The sequence below is a fragment of the Nuphar pumila genome, chromosome 11, assembly GCF_984573655.1.
Source record: "Nuphar pumila chromosome 11, dmNupPumi1.hap1.1, whole genome shotgun sequence".
Taxonomy (NCBI): domain Eukaryota; kingdom Viridiplantae; phylum Streptophyta; class Magnoliopsida; order Nymphaeales; family Nymphaeaceae; genus Nuphar; species Nuphar pumila.
Genome location: NC_143259.1, coordinates 20,110,437 through 20,126,344, shown reverse-complemented (window position 1 = coordinate 20,126,344; position 15,908 = coordinate 20,110,437). Strand labels below are relative to the sequence as shown.

General features: G+C 39.3%; 1 pseudogene; it reads right to left on the bottom strand.

Moving 5' to 3' along the window:
- Window positions 1–4,873: 4,873 nt before the first annotated feature.
- Window positions 4,874–7,917, bottom strand: LOC149822163 (cyclin-U4-1 pseudogene; annotated as a pseudogene).
- Between the last annotated feature and the right edge of the window lie 7,991 nt (window positions 7,918–15,908).

The following is a 15,908-nucleotide window of genomic DNA, read 5'->3' as shown; positions in this document are numbered from 1 at the left end:
CTCTAGCCTTACAACAGGTGGACGAAGGTACATTTTCCATATCCATCACTCTTCCCTTACCTACTCAGACTATTCCAGTTGTGGTCACTATGGTGTATGGTCCCCACCGTCATAGCCGTCGGGAGGAGTTTTGGTTGGACTTAAATAGGGTAATTGCTTCATTCGGGGACCAGCATATTATCATGGGAGATTTCAACTGCCTCATGTCTCCTATCGATTTTAGCTTTCCGGTTAATTTCTCGGCTTCAATGAGGGGCTTCCAAAACTTTATTCAGATGAACCGGTTGTACCACGTTCCCCATGTTGGTGAAGCTTTCTCGTGGTCCAATCGACGATCTACACCGTGCTTTCGTCTGCTAGACAGGGTGCTCGTTTCGTCAGAGCTGCTGAGTTCTATTAATGACATCTCTTGTTGTCTTCTGCCACCATCTGTCTCAGACCATAGTCAGATTGTTATCCGATGGGGTCAAGGCTTCACCGGCAATAGATCCTTTAGATTTGAGCAATGGTGGCTTAAGGAGGCGGGCTTCGAGTCGTTAGTCCATCAATCTTGGAGTAGACCTTGCTTTGCAGTCCGGGCGGCTACAAGATGCATGGTTAAGCTTTTTCGTCTATCTCGCGATATCAAATCTTGGCTTATCTCCAATAGAATAAGTAAATTCCAAAATCTGGGGGATTGGGAGCGAGAGCTGGCTTCTATCAATCAGTCTCTCTTGGATACGTCCTATATGAATGCATCAGATATTGAATGTCTCAATGCTAGATCGGCCGAGCTGACTCTTCTAGTGCAATCGTGGCGTCTAAAGGATGAAATTCGTTGGAAGCAGTGGTCAAGGGTGAATTGGCTTAAAGCGGGTGACGGGAATACAAGGTTCTTTCATTCTTTAGCATCTCACAGGCATCGAAGACATACGATTCACACTCTATATATCAATGGTGTCTCCTTTTCGGGCGATCAGGTAATCAATGTTGTCTCCAACTATTTTTCTAACATGTATTCCTGCAACCAAGCTGTAGGTGGCAATATGGGTTCAACTTTATTTTTGTCCATGGATCGAGTGCTAGCCAACTCGATTCAGGGGTTGTTCACCGAAGAAGAAATCGTCTCGGCGGTGCGGGAGTCATCTGGGTGGAAAGCTCTAGGATTTGATGGGTATCCTGTGGATTTCTTTCGCATATTCTGGCAATGGGTTAAGAATGACATTCTTAGTGTCTTCGCCGAGTTTCATCGAAATGGCCGACTGCCGGTTCATTCTCACCTAGCAATTGTGTCGCTTATTCCTAAGGAGGAAGCCGAATCGGATATCTCGCGGTTTAGACCTATATCGGTGTTAGAGAGTTTATATCGCATTATCGCCAAGGTCTTAGCTAACAGGATGCGGTCAATTGCTCCTAGGATTTTCTCAGAAACTCAGTTCGCCTTCATTCCTAACAGAAGACTTCAACATTCCTTCATTTTGGCCACAGAAGTGTTGCACTCTCTCAAGATCAGCGGGGGGCCTTTTTCACTCTGAAGCTTGACTTTCATAAAGCCTACGACTCGGTTCATTGGTTGTTCCTCTTCAACATGTTGAAAAACTTGGGCTTCGGTAGGCGTTTCTCTAGCTGGGTGCATGAGCTGGTAACCAATGCCCAATCACAGTTTCAGATCAATGGGGTCAAGGGAAAACAGTTCAAACTTGGTCGTGGTCTTCAACAAGGATGTCCTCTGTCTCCGTTACTCTTTAACGTCGTCTCTGAAGGCCTGGTGGTCTTGGTTAAGAGGGCAGTGGAGGGTGATCTAATTGAATCTCTCGGTATTCAAGAGTGTCGTAGTCATATCCTGACATACGCTGATGACATAATTATCTTTGGAAGAGCCTCCATCCAACAAATGTTAAGATTCAAGCTTGTCCTTCTTTTTTTCCAATCGATGTCAGGTCTATCCTTGAACTACGAGAAGTGTTGTCTTTCCATGGTCAACGCCCCTGCTTCAATGTTGGACTTGGGCCAGCGGATATTCGGATGCTCGGTTTCGGATAACTCTTTCTTTTATCTGGGTCTGCCGCTTCAAATCAGTCGGGTATCAACGACAGCCTGGAGCACCACTATCCAAAGGGTTCAGAAAAAAATTTGGGCTGGCAAACGTCCTACCTTTCTATCGCGGGTAGACTAACTCTCATCAAGCACGTTCTTTCTGCTATGCCAGAATTTTTTATGTCTATGTTCCTGATGCCCATGGGGGTTAGTAAGAAGATAGCTCAGGTAGTGACGTACTTCCTGTGGTCTGGGCGTGGTCCCAAAAACAAGCGCCACCTAATAGGGTGGGACACTCTTTGTCTACCCCAAAATAGGGGGGTTTGGGAATCAAGGACCCCCAGCTGAGGAGTATGATTCTTGTCGTAAAGCAGAGCTGGCTTGCACACCAACCTGGGTCTCCGTGTGCAAGCGTGCTTCTTGCTAAATACGGTGGTGTGGAATCATTGGTGGGGGCCACAAGCGTGCGTCAGCGATCTATGTCAAAGATTCAGCGATCATGGATCCAAGCATGGTCTGCAGTCCTGTCTCATAATGGCAATGTTGAATCGCAGTCTCAGTTCTTTGGTCGTAACCTTGCTCCGAACGGATCTTTCCGCTCTAAAGAAGGCTACCTCGCTCTCCTTCCGTCGGGGGTGGACCGGTTTCCGACGAACCTGATATGGGGCAAGGGTCCCACTCCGAGATCATGTTTCCTGGCTTGGCTAATCTTACACAATCGGGTGCAAACTGACAACTTCCTCAAATCCATCGGATTTCATCTGCCGAGTAAATGTGTGTTGTGTGAGGCGGCTGAAGAATCTGCCTTTCACCTTTTTTGGGAGTGCTATGTTTTTCAAAACATCTTTAAGGTGACTTGGAAAAAGCCGGGGGTCAGCGTGCGTCAGGAATCGTTCGCCAATGATTTGTTGTGGGGTCCTCAACAAGTTCCTCATTGCAACAAATGGCGTATTATTTGGCGAACCTGGCTTCTCTCGTCATGGTGGGTCGTATGGATGACTCGCAACAATGCTATTTTTCGGCATATTCCGGCAGTGTTCAACAAAATGGTGAACCTTATTTTGGCGGACGTATACGCCATTCTCTGCATCAACATCCCTGATCTGCAACATCATCTGCCTCCAGGAACCATTCATGATCCTGGGTGATGCTCGTCGCCTAACTGTATTTGCTTCTTGTTTCTTTCTTTCTTTTCTCCTTGCATCTCTTCTTTTCTTTTTTTTCCTTTTTTCTTTTCTTTTTTTTTTCCTTTTTTGGGGCTCCTTGGCATGTCTTGGGCCCGTGTTTGGTTTCCCGGTAGGTTCAATGTTGGTTGAACCTATTTTCGTTTCGTAATGTTGATGATTATAGTTCGGCTCTCTCTCTCTCTCTACTATATTTTCACATTCATAGGTCCCTGCGATCAAAACGATGCTTACTATCCTTACTATATTTTTCACATTCATAGGTCTCACGATCAAAACGATGCTTACTATTCTTACTATATTTTCACATTCATAGGTCTCACGATCAAAACGATGCGTATTATCCTCGTTTTGATCCTTTGAAATCTTGCCCGACAACCTCATTCTGTGCATTCTCGAGAAACCTGCCTTGCCTGCAATCTCTTTGCCTTGGTCGTCTTGATATTATGAAATCCTGCCTTGCTTATCATCTTTGTAATGATCCCTATATAGTCAAAAGAGCGAGGTGGCACCTAGTTGGTAGACCCTAAAAAGGCTAGTGGAAGAGTTGGTGAGACTCTGCTCCAGTCCGTACTTCAATTAAAATATAAAAAAATTATTCAAAATATACGTAAAAATATATATAATTCTTTTTGCTAATAAGATGCTTTTATTACACAAAGTACAAAATTATACAAGATTTCACAAAATATATTAATATACATAACCAGAATATATATATATATATATATATATATATATATATATATATATATATATATATATATATATATATATATATATATATATATATTCAGTATAATCAACACATACATATATAAATAACATATATACATTAGAAACAAAGTAACACATGCATATATAATCAATTAAAATTAACTCTGCATGCTTTCAATATTTTACAAAAAAAATCCCAAAAGCAAAGTAACACACAAGTATATATATAAGTATATTTTCATCATTTCACAGAATAAATTACACACACATATGTAATTATATATATACAAAAAATTTAACAGAATATATAAAAATAATAAATTATTAAAATGCCTTCATGCCTAAGCAGCTTAGTTGCCGACTAAGCACCTTAGTTGGTGCCTAGTCGGCAAAATTGGTACTTTTTAAAGTGCCCAACTAAGAATTGCAAAGCCTAGGCGTCGGTGTCTAGTTGAGGCTTTTGACTATATAGATTGATCCTCTTGCAGTCTCACATAATACATTTCTGGAATCATGCAGCTCACACTACTTTTTTCTCTTTAGCACTCTTTCCATTTTCAATACCTACTACTTTCTAACAGTCGCTTCCCCACTTCTGCTTGAGGCATCGTTTCTTATATCTGTTTTGCTTTTTAGTAATTATGATTTGGATACACCCACTCATCTAAAAAAAGAAGGATAACGTGAAAGCTTTCATTTTGTAAGTATTATCACAATTTTTCAATTTTAGCCCTAAGAATAACAAGGTCATTTCTAGTTACAAATATGAGGGCACGCATAAAGTTTGCCAACCCCAAAGTTCAAGATATATAAAAACCTTGCTTAACGCATAAAAAACAAATAAAAATATCATCCTAGCAAATGCTGCTTGTTTCTTGCCCTCCTCAAATGAGTGGGCAATCAGAATAAAAGAGGAAAGAGAATAAAAAACGAAAATTGATATTCAAAGTCCTTATTTACACAGATTCGTTTGTACAGCAAATAACAAACTCTTGGTTATGAGAGTTGGTTTCATCGGAAGTGGAAGAAGAGGAAGAATAACAACCATTGATTTTGAGTGGTCTCTGTATATTGTAGCCATTGCAGTACTCAAACTCCAGCATCTCCCTTTGTAGATACATGCAGTAAGTGTGGAAGGTCGATGGCGTGACGTACAATTGGAAGCCGAGGCCGAAAAGGAAATCAATCTCCAAACAGTTCATCTCAATGGTGCTAATCCCACCTACTTTTGCATAATAAGCATTGTTGTAATACCTGCAATAAACACAATTTGTTTATTATATATCATGACAATAGCACAGCTAACAAATATCAACCTTTTGATAATGACACAGAACCAACTTACACTCTAATTCTATTATAATTGTTGCGTTGAGAAATATCCCAAAATTCAATTTACTTATGTATGATAAAAACATAAGAATTCTTACTAGCATACATAATTGTTGTCAACTAACTTGGCTCAAGTCTAGAGATCCATATATGATAAAAAAAATGCTTACAGATAATGACGTATATGGCAATTATCTTTAGCACAATGCCGAAACTGACCGTGACCAGAAAATATAACATGGCCAATTTATTGTTTTCTCGACAGTTTTGCTCTTTTGTTTGGTTGAAATCATCGCTTCTGATTTTTTCAGGTGACAACTTATATGGCGCCTGATTTTTTTTAGGCGACAACTTAAATGGCACCTGATTTTTTCAAGAGACAACTTAGACAAGTGGTTTGACCAAGGTGCCTAATCTTTCATGCAAAAAAGGGTAAAACCATTAAAAAAAACAATTGGTCAGATTTACAATATTTTGAGTGGTAAATTGGCCTTGTTTGTCATATTTTTTTCGGTTTCGGCGGCGAAAACACGAAATTGTGCCAAAAGTGAGTGCCCTCTACGTATTTGTCAGTATACATAGTTGTAGTCAATGTCAACTAACTTGGCTCAAGTCTAATAATCCATATAGATTTGGTGGGCATTAATGTACCATTAAATCTAGTGCCATGTACTATATTGTAGTGGGGCTCACGTTCATTGGGTGCATGGTTGTGCCAACTGGTGGATCCAATCAAGCAGTGACCCCACAAAGTGATCGCCTAACTTGGATATAATATAAATTTGGTTGAGGGGCATTGAGATCTAAACATTCAATATTGCATTTGGTTTTTATTTTATTGGCAAGGGAAGGAACTGATTCCAAGATCCCCTACTATAAAATTTTCCTAATTCTAACTACTTGACCATCACAATCAACTTGTTTTTATTTGCACCTTACAATGTCCTTGGATGCTAAATTGATGTGGATAGTCAATTGTTAACAGTGTGAATTCAAAGAACTTGTTGGTTTGGAACAGCTTCATCCAATTTTCAAGAATCTAACATTTTATTGATCCTAATTGCAGAAATTCCTGGAAATAGACTTTTATGACAACGGCCAATTCAAATGTCATCCAATGCCCTACGTGGACCATGTTGGCCATTAGGTACTCAACTTTAGTCATGGAAGATCTTGGTCATTGGACTTCACAAACCAAACACACCTCAATAATAGGATAGGGACAGAAAAGCTTGAACTTCTTGGCCTTCACAGACTACCAGGTCAATAATCCTTTACACCAGAGACTCGAAATTTAAGGATAAAGGATCATATCATACGGCATATGATGTATGATGCACAATGCATCATATGTAGATCTTAGCCATCCAACCCAATGCATCTAGACCGGCTAGGACATGTCACAGGACAGTCCTTTTTCAAATTTGAGCAACCTTAAGGCATTGGACCAACCAGGTGCTGGCAATCATGTGCCCAGTACTGGTTAGCCCAAGTCCCCCACCAAAGAATCATTGATTTAACCAATACTGTCATATCTTTCACCCTGCACTTTATTACAGTACACAACCTCGTTATCTATGGCACTTGGTTGCAATCCCAAGATTACCAACTATTCTTTACATAATTAATGCTCCCCACCAATTCTTGGCTTAAATAGTGCATTTAAAATCTACCAAAACCTGGCCCTTTTTTTTTTGGGTGTCTAAAACCAAGATGGTGGCAGACCTGTCATGGACAATTCTGTGGGAAGCCCAAACCCAGACTTACTTTTGGCAGCTTTCTGGCATCTGATTTGTGCCAAAACATGGTGGGGGTGTCTGAAGATGTCTGCTTAGACCAAAACATGATGAATTTGTACTGTCAGACTTACAAATCTAAAAAACTGTGGGGGCTTGTGCACTTCCTTGTAACATATGATAATTGACAGGTTTACAAAATTTTCCCTTTTCATAGTAGATGATGGCCATCTATGGTTCCATATCGGATTTCACCGAGTCACTGTGAGAACCATATGACTCGGTTGTGCTTACACCAACCTAAGTGCCTACAAGTTTGACTAAACCTCTTGGTGGTCGGCCACTCTCTGCAGTGATTGGACCGAGTACCTTATAAGGCACCCAGTTCCATCATTGGACAGTCCAGTTGCAAAGAATATTGGCTGAGCCACTTCATTCTCATCAAGATTCAGGCCGTATCCAATCCCAATGGGCAAATTCCGATACGGCCAGATACTCGAGTCATCATACACAAATGAGAAAAATGGAAGATCAACTTACAAGTCGTCCATGAATTTGGCTGCAACCATGACACTGGTGATGAGGAGTCGGTGGACATTGTAGTAAGTGATGGGGATCGCCGGTTGCCGGCTCGCAAACCGGTCAAGGTAGACATAACCGACAACATAGCAAGACGGGCTGCAATTCGCGTATTGGAAGATCCGTTCCAAGTAACTCTGGATCGAGATTGTGGGTCTGGTGAGCCCATGGAATATGGAGATCCTCTGCAGAGAAGAAGATGATAACGATGATGGTGATGGTGACGATGATGATGACAATGGTGGTGATACAGGCATGAAAGCCCCATCATTGGACTCTGTCACTCTCTGCAGTAAGGAAGAGAGGAAGGTGAGTACCTTGGGGATGACCTGTTGATGCTGGATCTCAGCCATCTCTTCCTTGGTTTCAGCCCTCTCCTCTATCTCTTTTGTAGAGAGAGAGAGAGAGAGAGAGAGAAAATCACAGCTACGTGAAAGCTACCGTGAGGAGAGGTCGATTGTTCTTTTCATTCAAATGATTCGAGGAATTCCTTTAATAATCTGATGAGTAATTATATATTTAATGTTTATCTGTCTATATCTACTTATTACCATGTTGATTTAAACAAATCATTCTTTTCTAACAACTACCAAGATCCTGATTATGGTTGTTTGCTAGAAAATCTTCATGGTGATAAATAATGATGTTAGCAAACTTCGTTCTCATTTGTTCAAGTTTGTTTGAGTTGGGGAGGCCTAGCGTGACCCCATTTGTCCCACCCATATGAGTCTGGGTCATGTGACTCAGTAGACTTGGCCATGTTAGGGGCGTCAACCAAGTGGGTTTGGTTCGAGATCCAGTCAACTGGTGTCTGTTGGATTACTTATGGCATCTCAGATCCAAATCATTAAATAAACCATTTGGTTTAGGTTTGTGTGTTAAAGTGCATCAAATTAGAGTAAATAGTTAGTGAGATCCAGGTTCGCTCAAATGTTGCTCCATTTATGGAGAGTGGATCAGGTGATAAGCCTTATCACCACCCGCCAATGATAATGGATCAACACCTTCCATTGTAGAAATCCATGGAGCTCACTGTAAAATCCGAGTCGGTAATATCATCACCCTTGGCCTTCTGATTGCTGTGATAGGCACGGTGGTGACGCCTTATCTCCAGCCAATGGTGACATGTTTGTCACTTGATGAGCACTCATCTATATCTGAATTCAACTCCAAATTTGATAGGCTGCGACTGATTGCCTCAAATTTGGTAATGCGTAATATCTGAACCGTTTACATCTCTAGCCCTGTTTTATATTATAAGCACATTGATTATGTTCAGCCTTCAAATTGTCCAAGTTATTTCATCAAATGTGGGTTAGTTGAATACATTTGCTGATTAATTACCTCTATCCATCAATAAAAGGCTCTGATGAAAGACTATACTCTGTTAGGGCACTAGAAATGAGAAAGGCCTGAAGTGACTCCCACAAGTTGACTAGGCTCGGTTTCATTTCCCTAACCTTTGTTCCTGTCTTTACTGATAATCATTGTTAGCAGGGGAAGTAATAAAAACCACCTAAAATATAAAGTTTTCCCCATTAGGACATCTTGGTCATTCCCCTAGGCACCGTGAAGAGTGGAAAACCAGGGCTGTTGCCTAAACAGCCAAAGTCACTGTAATAGGCAGGATAACACTCTGGCAACAAACAGGCTATCCTCCCCTATTCTCCATCTCAGCCGGATTTTCCCATTAGAAAATAACATATAATATTACAAACTGACAACTGCTTTAACAAGAAATTTTAAACTGTAGACACCCACCATGCAACAAAACGGCTATTGGACACTATGAATATGACCTCTGAGGGCGATAATTGGCGCCTATGGTATTAATGGAACTAGCAGGCAAACAGGCAAGGTTGGAACAAATTTTTCTGCATATCATGCACTAAACTCCAATTTGGTGGCTAATATAATTAGTCATATTGAAGGATTTCTTTTTCTTCTTCAATAATGGTAGCCAAAAAACTATTTCAACAGGCCAATAATGAACTAGAGGCATTAACAGATCAGTTGTACCATCAGAATCATGCATTATTATTTTCAAAAATGACAAAGCTGTCTCAGTAACCATTTGTTTGCAGTTGATTCTGTAATCAAAAGAAAAGTCCTTAGTAAAATTGCAAAAAATCTCTTGGCAGCTTTAGCCAGAGAGTGCTTAAGACAGACGAGTCAAATTCACCGTCCACCACAGCTAAAGTACCCATAAGAAAATCACCCTCAGGTAACCTTTTATTGCACCCCCAACAAAAGGGACACCAACCAAACTGATGTGTTGCACATTAATAAAATAGTAGTTAGTCCACAGGGATGTTGCAGGTTCAAAACCCTTATGGCACGATTGAATAATAACTGTTGGGGGTCTGCCTAACCCTAGCTTGCCTTTCAAAAACAAAAAGATAGTATACTATCAATAATAGCTGAAGACAGTGATTACTATCAATCAGATGATGTCTGTGACTTCGCTTATGGTCACGATGTTGCGCATGATATGCATGTCATATCTCCATTGGCCGATGAAACATTCATAGAGGAATGTGATCCAAATGATGTACCAAGTGGACGGGCAAACAATGAAGAAGAAGAAGAAGAAGAAAGTCAAACTAGTGACGAGGAAGAATTCTCAAGCTAGTGAGCAAAATCTTATACTATAAACCTCTATTTAAATGCATTGTAATACTTGATGTGAGTTGTATTGCAATACTTGGTGTGAATGATTAAAAATTTTATTTGAATGTATTGTAATACTTGATACAAATGATTCGAATGCATTGTAATACTTGATGTGAATGATTTCAATTATCTGAATGTATTATAATTTATGCAATTAACGAATGATTTGAATTAGTGCAATACTTGATGTCAATGATTTGAATTATTTGAATGCATTGCAATGCTTGATGTGAATGACTTGAATGCATTGTAATACTTGATGTGAATTATTTGAATGTATTGTATGACATATGTTATTTGTTAGAATATGGTTCGTGGAGGTTATAGTGGTCGCTCATCCAGTAGTAGCCAGGCTCAACCTTCATCTTCACGAGCTCCTGTGATAGGTATATCATATAACTAATTAGATGCTTGATTAGTTCAAATGCACATTCTGAGAATTTCTAATGTATTTTTTTACAGATGATGTTGCGCCTGTACATGACCCACCTACACCAGTTGATCACACAAGTCAACAGCCAACACAGGAAACAGGGTCTTCTCAGGCTGGCACAAGAAGACTCATTTGAATAGTGTATATCGATAATCGACCGTAAGTATTTTATTTTCAATTATTGCATATCTTTTAAATATTTTATATTTATATTTATTGTGTAACAATTCATGTGCAGCACGAGGTTTGAGCCACAAGAAGTAGTACGGGAGATTAGGAATTCACTTCTTCAACATCTACCAGGACCAGTTGCTCAATGGAAAGAGTACCCAAAGGAGGTGTTAGACAGATTGTGGTCCTCATTCATGGTATACAGTTGTTCCTCATAGTTAATGTGTTTCATATTTAATTTATTTAAGCAATGTCTACTAACTTTCTGAAAATATTTGTAGGCTTCGAATTGCTTCGCAACTACGGTGGAAGAAAATAATGCAAGGAAGGTGTGGCAGAAGGTAGCTGCCAATCGATTTGCAGACATGCTGCACACTATGAAGACTGCAGCAAAAAAAGCATCTGGCGTAGTAGATGATCCATTACTGTGGAAGGACCATGGTCCTATTACTATCAGGAGAGATTACTGGGATGAAATGTGCGATAAGTGGGCGGGAGATGCATTTAAAAATCGCTCTACAAAGGCTTCACAAAATCGATCGAAGATGCCCGAAGCCCATCTACACACAGGTGGATCTAAGACATTTGGGAGCCACCTAAAGAAAATGGTAACTCATCAATATATAATATTAATTTTATAAGTATTGTTGCAAACTTATGTACTAAATCTTTTGTCATTTAACTTCGCAGGAAGCAGAAAAAGGAGGCAGTGTACCATATAAGGATGTGTTTGTAGAAACACATAAACGGAAGACCACGGGAGTCTTCGTATCAGAGAAGGCGAGAACGACAACGGTATGTATTAATTCTATCAATAATCATTGCAATATATATGCAAGTTATCATAATGTTATCATTAATTATTAATGAATACTTTAAACATTATTTTGTAGGAGGCATATGAGCAACAGATGGTAGAGCGATATGGCGAAGACGCTACTCAGCATCCATCATTTGATCCTACAGCATGGGTGACTGCAGCAGGTGAACCACAAAAAGGTCACGTGTTCGGGTTTGGGAGTAATATGAACACTTCACCAGTTATTGGTTCTTCCAGTTACGGCTCACCGACTTCTTGCGCTGACATAAGCTCTAAGCAGCCGACTATTCTTTCCGGTGATGATGTACGCGAGATCATTAATGAATCACTGAATAACTACTTCCAATACACCGTCGCCCCCTTTCTCCGAAATGAGATCAAGGCCGCTGTTCAGGATAGGGGATCTTCGATTCCAGGTCCCTCTCAGGTATAATCACATATATAGTTTTTTTTACTGTCTTAAAGCACATCTGAGCATGGTAGAATCATATATAGAGTTTTTCTAGATGCCTTAGAACACATATGAACATGCTATAATCACATATTCAATTTTTTTACTGCCTTAGCACACATATGAGCATGATAGAATCACATATAAAATTTTTGGCTTTGCCTGCCTTAGAGCACATATGAGCATGCTATATTCACATATTCAATTTTTTTACTGCCTTAGCACACATACGAGCATGATCGAATCACATATATAGTTTTTTGCCTGCCTTAAAGCACATCTGAGCATGGTAGAATCACATATAGAGTTTTTTTAGATGCCTTAGAACACATATGAACATGCTATAATCACATATTCAATTTTTTGACTGCCTTAGCACACATATGAGCATGATAGAATCATATATATATATATATATATATATATAAAACTTTTTGTCTGCCTTAGAGCACATATGAGCATGATAGAATCACATATAAAGTTTTTTTTACTGCATTAGAACACATATGAGCATGCTATAATCACATATTCAGTTTTTTGACTGCCTAAGAACACATATGAGCATATTATAATCACATATTTAGTTTTTTGACTGCCTTAACACACATATGAGCATGCTATAATAACATATAGAGTTTTTTTACTGCCTTAGAACACATATGAACATGTTATATATCATTTATGATAGAATCACATATAAAATTTTTGGCTTTGCCTGCCTTAGAGCACATATGAGCATGCTATATTCACATATTCAATTTTTTTACTGCCTTAGCACACATACGAGCATGATCGAATCACATATATAGTTTTTTGCCTGCCTTAAAGCACATCTGAGCATGGTAGAATCACATATAGAGTTTTTTTAGATGCCTTAGAACACATATGAATATGCTATAATCACATATTCAATTTTTTGACTGCCTTAGCACACATATGAGCATGATAGAATCACATATAGAGTTTTTTTATTGCCTTAGATCACACATGAGCACATGATAGAATCACATATAGTGTGTAATTTATTTCATTATATTTTGTTTATCAATACTGACTGTTCTTTTCTTGTGTATGCTGCTAGCGATAATCAGGGTAGTGGAGCTGAAGGGACAGATAAAGACAATGAACAAGAAGACGCACAAAATCTTGGCGATGATTAGAGGACTGTGTTGAAGAAGTTCTATTTTTTTTATTTTTCCTAATTGTAATTGTTGAATTGTAAATAATTAAACTTCTTAATTTTAAGGTGGAACGGTTAATTGTTGTAGATACTTGTTATATGAATTTTTTTGTGTGGTTTGTTTTTTATTTACAGGAAATATAAATTGTACAGGAAATAGAAATTGTACAGTTCTCGGTAATTAATTTTCAAATAAATTTTTTTTAATTTTTTTTCGTGTTTGCGACGGAACCATCCGTCGCTATTCATAATAATCTAGCGACGGCGTAGCGACGGAATTAAATCCGTCGCCAAGCCGTGGTCGCCGTTTAGTACCGGCGGATTGGCGACGGAATATAGCGCTTGTTATTCCGTCGCAATTAGCGACGGACCTGGCGACGGAATAATTTCGTCGCCAGTTAGCGTCGAAATATTCGCGACGTAAGCATACTGTCGCCTCGTTGTCGCTAATCCGTCGCTAACCATGTTAGCGACGGATTAGCGACGGATTAACGACGGAATGTGGTCGTCGCTAATCTACTACTTTGTTGTAGTGGTAGTAACAAAGCAAGGTGGGCTTGATTGCAGAAGCATGGTGTAAAACAGTACTTCACCACAACACCTCATCGAAATATGACACGTCAGCATTAGGATGGGACCCACATACTTGCTGTCTTGACGTATGCCATGTTCATGTAAGGGGGTTCTATCATACAAGCATAGCTTTATTTGTAGCATAATTAGTTTTTTTTTTGTTCAGGGTTCACCTCATAGTTACCACAATTGCTTGAGAATCGTGATTCTCAGGAAGCGAAATTGGAATCTCTGAGGAATTGAGGTTCCTAGTGACAATTGTGATTATCAGTTATAGGAATCTCGAATTCCCATGATGTGGGACTCCCGACCTTCATGATGCGGGAATCCTGATTCCTAGTCATGGAAATCCCGATTTCCATCTGAGGAAAGCTCGATTCCTTTAGGAACCCTGATTCTCATGAGATGGGAATCTTAGTTCCTTTAATAGGAATCTCAACTCCCATGACTGGGAAATCCGTTTCCCTCAAGAATCCAGGTTCTTATGTTGAGAATTCATGACTTTCTCAGAAATCTCAATTATTTTAGGAATCTTGATTCTTATGTTCATACAATTTCATATATCGCATATCCTGCCCACAAGGGATCCACTCATCTGGTAGGCGCTACTTGTAAATATCACCAAGTTGACGGCACGTCACAAGTTCAAAAATTAAGGGTGGCGACCCTTGCTACATGGTTGAAGAAGCTGGGTGAAATCCCCAGCGGGCAGGGATCAAGGGTTTTACCTACCGGAGGCCAGTGGGTGGGTTTCCCTTGGACTATTCAAAACATATATCACATATCCCATACTACTTTCTACTCGCTTCTCACTTCTTGCATCCTGTAAGAACTTGAAATGACCACCTACTGAATCTGATTTCCATATTGCTTCGTGATTCCAAATTGTGTTTTTGCAACAGTGGTTCACACTCATTTTTCTTCTTGTACGGTTTTGGTTTTCCCAAGATCTACAAAGTTACCACCATCAGAGGGATTTCATGTTTTTTGTTCCTAGAACAAGATCACCAAGATCTGGGTGGATGAGTGGTTGGGAGGTGATAGAACCCAAGTTCCAGCCACTGGTTTTTCATCTAAACAATGCATCGAGCACTCAAACATGGGTATCTCGTTATCCACTAATCTTGTCATACTAGCATCAATATCATTAGTACTGCAAGAATCCAATAGAATTGATTTGCTGTAAGAACTTGAAATCCACTATTTGTCATAATAGCATCAATAGGTTGAGGAAAATAAGGATCTCACTCACCATGACAGATTAAGTAGGCGAGCAAACGAGAGGAGTAATCTGATACCTCATCACATTATATGATAATAAATTTTACTCTTTCTCAAAAAAAAATGAGGCGAGTAAAAGAAAACACTAAAACTTGGATCCTAGATTCAATTTCCTTTTATTTCCTGTTTTTCTAGATAATTTTAGATGTTTTCAGTTTTCTTTAAATAAATAGTTTGGGTAGATTTTCCTACGAATCCTCTCTTGGATTTGCATCAAAACCTTTCTAAGTTCGAATCACATGCTATACGCTCCTTCAAAAAGCACCAAAAAAGGCCATGCACATGGATGTAAAGGCAAATGGGGACCAGTCCATAAATAACAGTTGTCAAATCCTCTGTTATTTGCTGGAGTACAGTGAGGAATCTAAAGGACACTGGGGCCACAATGCAGCAAGTTTTTGTAATTTTCAGCATCTTTATTATGTTGAACTATTATAATTACTGTTAAATACCTTGACAATTCATGCATCAAGAATATATAAAGTGGCAAAACAGGTGGACTGCCGAACCCAATCACATGGGAGATCCTAGTAGAAGGATTTATCAAAGAGAGAAATAAAGAAAGCACTGTCGGCCATGAGGGAAGCAGCATCCATCAAGAAGTTCCGCACCTGGCAACCAAAACCAAATAACATTGGCTCCTTTATGGGATCATGTGAGGAGAAAGGTTACACAGTGAATGCTGCATTGCTGGTGGAGATTCTGAGGAAGGTGAAATGTTTAGACACTGAAACATACAATTCTTTGATTAGAACTTCTGTT